Here is a 6641-nt window from a genome sequence, read left to right on the forward strand (position 1 = left end):
ACAATGTTGTGAATTGGGAATGCCACAGTGGCATCCTAATGGCCGAAGCGGGTCTGCCGCACCTCTGGCCATGGTCCCATTCACCGTTATGGTGGCGGACGCACTTTGTCCGCCTGCCGTTGTAATAGAGCCCTAGGTATCCAGAATAGAAATACCAGAGGACTTCCATTACATAATTTTGTTCTCAAAGGGATAGTGGTGGGACATATTTTTAAATTTGATAAATATTTTCATCCCCTCACACAGGAAGGCATTAACAAGTCCACATAACTTTTCTCCATCCTCAATACTTGAAGTTGTTTAATAGAATATATTCAGTGAAGATATTTTGCTGCAGTTCTGGAACAATCATTAAAGGCTTGCATACTTCAAATAGATTCCCAAAAAGGGCTAGTTGTGATGATGGAACTAGTCTATTGAATTTGCCTTCCAGAGGCATGTATTCTGTGTGAAAAGTAGGTTTGCCTGAGTGGGGCTCCATGCGGCCTCTGTGTCCACACAGTATTATGGATGTGGACGCAAAGGCAAAGAAGTTGCCAAGAGGTAGTCTGAAAGTGTGCTACAAAGTTTGGAGCACTGTCAGAGGGCACCCGGAGGGCAGCCCTCTCAAGGGATAAAATGATGACCTCCAGACATCCTTTGTAGGTGGTCTCTGACACTCGCTGCCCCCGCCTGCAAGGAGATCTCTAATCCCTCTTAAAAGTGCAGTTGGATTGCCACCTGCAGAGTCAAACATGGAGTGATTTTGAAATAGCTGCTCTATATTTCACTAAAATGTGCTATCCCCAGGGCAGCATGAGATCACAGTGCATTCACTGTAATATGGCATACTAACCCTGTTTGCGCATGGCGCACATATTTAAAGGTGCACCGTGGTGCAGACAGGTAAAGTGTGACAGATACATATAATACGACCCCTACTGCAGCTAGTGATCTCTCTAGGATCCTATTGAACTTGAGTACCAGAATACTAAATGGACTCGACTCAGTTCTATGTGATAAACTGACCGTCTAAGGTATATGTTCCCCATAGCCCAATATCATACCTTAAAGGCCCTGCAGAATTGATAAACAATTGTATGTATGTATGTATGTATAGGCTTTCTTTTATAGCGCTTAGCTGTCACCCAACGGGCATCCTGGCGCTTAGACTGTTATTACACATACATGAAAGTTTCCAGCAGCAGAGGCAGTTACCGTATCCTAGGGAAAAAATGTGTCTTTAATTCCTTTTTAAAGGAAGAAAGGTCTCCCAGGCCCCTCAAACCTAGTGGAAGTGAATTCCATAGTCTTGCAGCCGTAAACCTAAAAGATCGACCACCCATCCGGGATCTCAGAATCTTGGGCACTACTACCAGGTAGGCCGAGGCCGAGCGGAGTGGTCTAGACGGGTTATACCAAGAAAAAAGATCCTGCAAAGGGGACGGACCTTGTCCGTGAAGAGCCCTGAAAACCAGACACAGCGCTTTGAAGTCAATGCACTGAGGAACTGGCAGCCAATGGAGGTCCCTGAGTGCTGTGGCCGAGGAGTCCATGCGTCGGCGTGAAAGGGCTAGTTTGGCAGTTTGGCCCACAGCTCCTTCCTGGAATGAAAGTTTGGAAGTAAGAACCATAAAGAGATTACAATCCTACCTGCCCAAGACACTAGCAGTATCTGTACATCAGCTCCCCAAACTTAGCAAACTCAAACAGTAGTAAACTGCAAATCTTAATTATGCACTCTTCAAGTACATAACATATGAAGAAATTCTAGCAGTGATCAAATTATATTGACAGTGGGGAACATTAGTAGAGCATTAAAAATCAATATCTCAAACATATTATAAGACATATATCTATGTACTTATTGATGATCCCTAACAAGAGCTGTGCAGGAGTCTTCCACTGTATGATGAAAGATGTATATTCCTGTGTTAGGTTGTAAGAGTCCTTTCTCTGAGCAGCCACATGAGTGCACTTGAACTGTTTGTTGATAATAGGCCGAGATATCCTAAGGAATACAGCTCCTGTAAAAAAAGTTCCTTTCTGTTCACTAGCAGAATAGCGTGCCTCTATTGCAGTATCTCTTGCAAGGTGAAAAATGTGCAAAACAAGTGTGTTTGTTTCTCCAAAGATGCATGATAATATGCAGTTAGAAATCACCACATGTAGGGGGGGCTTATTTACAAGCCTGTGCTTCGCTGGTGCATCACTTTTTTCTATAGTAAAAATGATGCACTGGTGGCACTTGTAAATAATTGCTGACCTACCCTGTATCATAAGACACACAGGTGACGGACATAATGCAGAGCAAATCAAACATTCACTTCCAGTCAATAGATTTCGGTTAAATCCATTGTTCTTTTGCTCATCATGCCACATCAATTTAGACCCAGCCACATGCAAATCAGTCTTGACCCTGTGTCTTATGGCAACAGTCCAGACCAAATTGCCAAGCTAGGTCCTCCCTGGACCGAAAACAGGCATCCTGTGACCGGTTTCGGGGCATTGCCCCTCTTCAGCTAGGCTAGCTTGAAGTCAGTGGCACAGTGAGCCTGGGACCCACATCTGGGCATACCGGGCACACTTGGGGCGAGAAAGCTAAAGACACACAGATGATGGACGGAATGCAGAGCAAATTAAACATTCACCCCAGTCTATAGATCTGGGTTTGAACCAATCGCTCTTTTGCTCACCATGCCACTCCAATTTAGACCCAGCCATTTGCAAATCAGTGTTGACCCTGTGACTTATGGGAACAGTCCAGACCAACATGTCAAGCCAGGTCCTCCCTGGACCTGAAACAGGCATCCTGGGACCAGTTTTGGGGCATCACCCCTCATCAGCCAGGCTAGCTTGAAGTCAGTGGCAAAGTGAGCCCTGAGCCTACATTTGAGCATACCCGGCGCACTTAGGGCAAGAAAGCAAAAGACACACAGATGATGGACGGAATTCAAGGCAAATCAAACATTCACCCCCAGTCAGTAGATCTGGGTTAAATCCATTGTTCTTTTGCTCACCATGCGTCCCCAGTTTAGACCCAGCCACATGCAAATTAGTCTTGACCCTGTGCCTCATGGGAACAGTTGCAATATCATTCTAAGCCCCTGCTTGGGTGAGACTTCATTCCTAGCCTTCCATGCCCTAAAGGAGGGTCCAGGGACGTTGTAAAAGCACCGGACATTTCCTGTGTTGCAGGATGCAGCTGGGCGTGTGCCCAGTCATCGCCAAGAAGTGGCTGGACTGGGCCACCCCCTTTGGTTTTTACTCTTGATAGCCACTATTTCAACTTGAAGACCTTGCTGATTGTTAGGGTACTCTGTTCTTCTCGTTGTCTGTCCATTGAAGGACTTGCTTGGGGAGATTATCCCCCCTAATGTTCTTTAACATTATTCAAACAAAATGACATAAAACCGAAAGTTAGGTCTGTGGGGTCTGGGGCCCCATATTGCACACCCATACAACCATTGATAGCTTCTAGGTTTGGGCAGTAGGGGCTATTTACAAAGAGATTGAATTGCTTGAATGCCTGTTTTCCCTTACAGCCAATGATATTGTCTTACCAATGTTACCCGCTCCCCAGCCTCCTGCCGATCGACACAGAGCTGCCCTGATTGTCATTCACACTAGTGCCCACGCCACCATCGGAGGGAATGTTGATATCGTAGGAGATCCAAACGGAGGAGAACTCGCAAATAGTACCGAACCAGATATGCTTCTGGTTCTGACACTGTGGCCAAATGAAGAAAAAGAGTACTGAAGCCTAAGATGGGGTTACCCAAAACCTGCCTACCAAAAAGTCTAGTGCGGTATCTAGCCCACCACAGTTGGACTCTGCCCTGCAAGAAAATGTCTTTGAAGTGACGCAGTGAAATCTATAAGATTTCACTGCGCCACTTCTAGGACACAAATACGTCAATTTCTTACGCCTGCCTCACAGCAGGCGTAAGACTGACGCAGGCCCTCTCCTGTGGTAAATGTGCGACTACCTACCCTGTTTTGTCATAGTAGACCTAAACTATCCGCACAAAACATGTGATCCCGGGGTCGGCGGCGGGGTAGGTGTATCTGAAGTCCGTGCAATGCACGCTGGACCCAACCGGTGTCCTCCTAAACACCGACGGCTTTAGTACACGTTTTGTGAGGATAGTTTAGTTCTACTATGACAAGACAAGGTAGGTAGTCGCACACTTACCTTTCATTTTAGTGTAGATAGCATACTACTCGATCCTGAAAAAGTGTCCTGATTTTTATTGACTTCTGAGACACGAAACATGTCGATCACAAGAGAGTAGAACCTACCATTAGACACCTAATGACTAGGTTTGGGTCCTCTCGTCATTATTTTACTTAGGCAGTTTATCTCTACAATAAAGTTTGGTTAGGACTAACTGACCTATTTTAAATTCTATTACCCCTACTACACTTTCTTGGCCTCTCACCCCCACTGCACTCACCGGCAAGAACCAAAGATCCCAGATAAAGAGCCCCAGTTTTGAGTGCCCGTCAGGTATTGCAGCGCTGACCTGACGAGGGGCAGGCTCAAATGATGAAGCATGACAATTAGCTTGCTAGGTGTGTGAGAGCCCTAGTTCCAACAAGGAGAACTCCTTCTGGTCCACACACACATTGGTGATCCTTTCTGGATTTCACTACCAGACCGTGTTCAGTACCCCTTTATCTCACTCAATCAGAGAAACTTTGTACTCTTGTCTTGTTATCACAGCCCCATGTCTATCACATGGAGATCTTCCATTTACCGCCCATAGGACTTTCTCACAGCAAATAGAGTTAATTTGAATTGCCACATCTGACAATTTTTTTATGGGTGCTAATTCTAGTTTTGGAATCCCCCACTGAGCATCTTCCTCAGCAGTGAGATCACATTTCTCATTGGTAAGAGGCACAAAAGATGCATTAAAGTCACCAGCGATTAGGACATTGGAACCCTAGGAGTACAGGTCTAGTAAGTCATCAAGAACCACTAAAACATCGGATTTTTTCCGCTTTGATCCCCTCGCATAGACATTATAAATGTCAACAACACTTTGATGACCCCACTTCAGCCTGATTGCAACAATATCCTTATTCTGAGTCTGGAGTCCCTGGATCTCGAAGCCAAACGCTTGGCGAACCCAGATTGTCAAACCCCCTGAAGGTTGACCTTTTCTCCCACTGATAGCTGGAATATGATAATTTAAGTAGCCTATACAGTAGAAGGGATCCACCAGCCAGGAAAAATACAGATGTCAAAATACTCAATAAAGGTGTGCCAATCGGGAGATGTGACCTTTGACCTCAACTCAGCTATATTCCAAGATATCACAGATATCACAGATATCCTAGATGAAGCATTGGAACATAGCCATTGCCCATTAGGATTATTAGATAATTAACCACTAGAAACCCACACCCCTACAGGCGAAAGAGGTATTGTCAATATATTCCTAGGCGCCAGGTCAGGGGTTATACATGGAAGCTGGGTAATAGAGGGGGTATTAGATAGGGTTTCCCTGCAAATTGGAGGAACAGTATGAGATCCCAAGTGGTTTTGAGGCTTACTCTGCAGTCAGCCGTTAGCCTAAAGAACATTCCTCTAGACAAGGGGGTGGCTGCCCAGCGGGTTGCCAACACTGGCTACTAGGTGGAAACCTCCTGAACTGGATGGAAGAACTTTCTGGAGGGCAAGTGTGGAATTCCAGGGTGGGGAGATTTTCAGCGAGGTCAGCCCCCTTGAACATAAGCTCAGTGAAGTCTAATTGTCGAGCTCGGGAGGTGAGTCTATGTGCCCTGGTGATATCTTCCCGAATAACTGAGTGGCAGTCCCTAACATGATGAATCAAATGAATAAATGTATTAGTCAGGGAGTCTGCGTTTTCAATGCTGTTTCTGGTATCATACATGGGTATGCTAAACATATAGAATTTGGGAGCATGGGACAGGTAGGGACTAGTCAAATCAGCCGGTCGATGTTGTGAGCTGTGCGAAGAATAATGTACCATGGGTAAAGAAGTGAATCTGAAACAGGTTGGGTGTGCCTGCACTGATGCTGAGCTACAGTGGTCAGTATTATGTTGCCTTGTACTAAAGTCAATTGGGCACCTGTTCCTCGAGAGAGCTGGCGATAACATATGAGACGTGGCAGAAAGGGCAGGCTGGGTAGGACCAATATGACAGGAGCCCTTATCAATAGTAACTGTCTCACGTCCTATATAATTCACCTGACAAAATTGTGTTGGGTGTCTTGTGTTAGGATCAATGTTCTCAGAATGGGAAGAATCCTTTTGCAGTAGAAGATTAACCATGGAAGTGAGTCCCTCAATCATTGCTCTCATAGTCCCTATTTCTAGTCTAAGAGTAATAATAAGACAGTGTGTTTCCTGGGATTCAGTATTAAGACTTGGACCTAGTTCTGTACTAGGAGTCTGAAAGTGCCAAGGAGGCAGAAAAGAAGGGGGCCGCCGCCTGTCTACCCTATCCCCTTTGAGCAGGTCCGCCAGGGGTGAAAACCTGTTAGAACAAGAGATAATGGGTACCAAAATATTACCTGGGGGCTTATTGAGAGACTGACAGTCCCTTGCTGTGTCTGTTTTTCCCTCCCTGTTTAACACTGAACCCCCTATTCTAGCTGGTTTATGAAACTTGGCTGGGATAGCTGGCTG

Source organism: Lissotriton helveticus, chromosome 4_1 (genome assembly GCF_964261635.1).
Source record: "Lissotriton helveticus chromosome 4_1, aLisHel1.1, whole genome shotgun sequence".
In the NCBI taxonomy this organism is placed as follows: domain Eukaryota; kingdom Metazoa; phylum Chordata; class Amphibia; order Caudata; family Salamandridae; genus Lissotriton; species Lissotriton helveticus.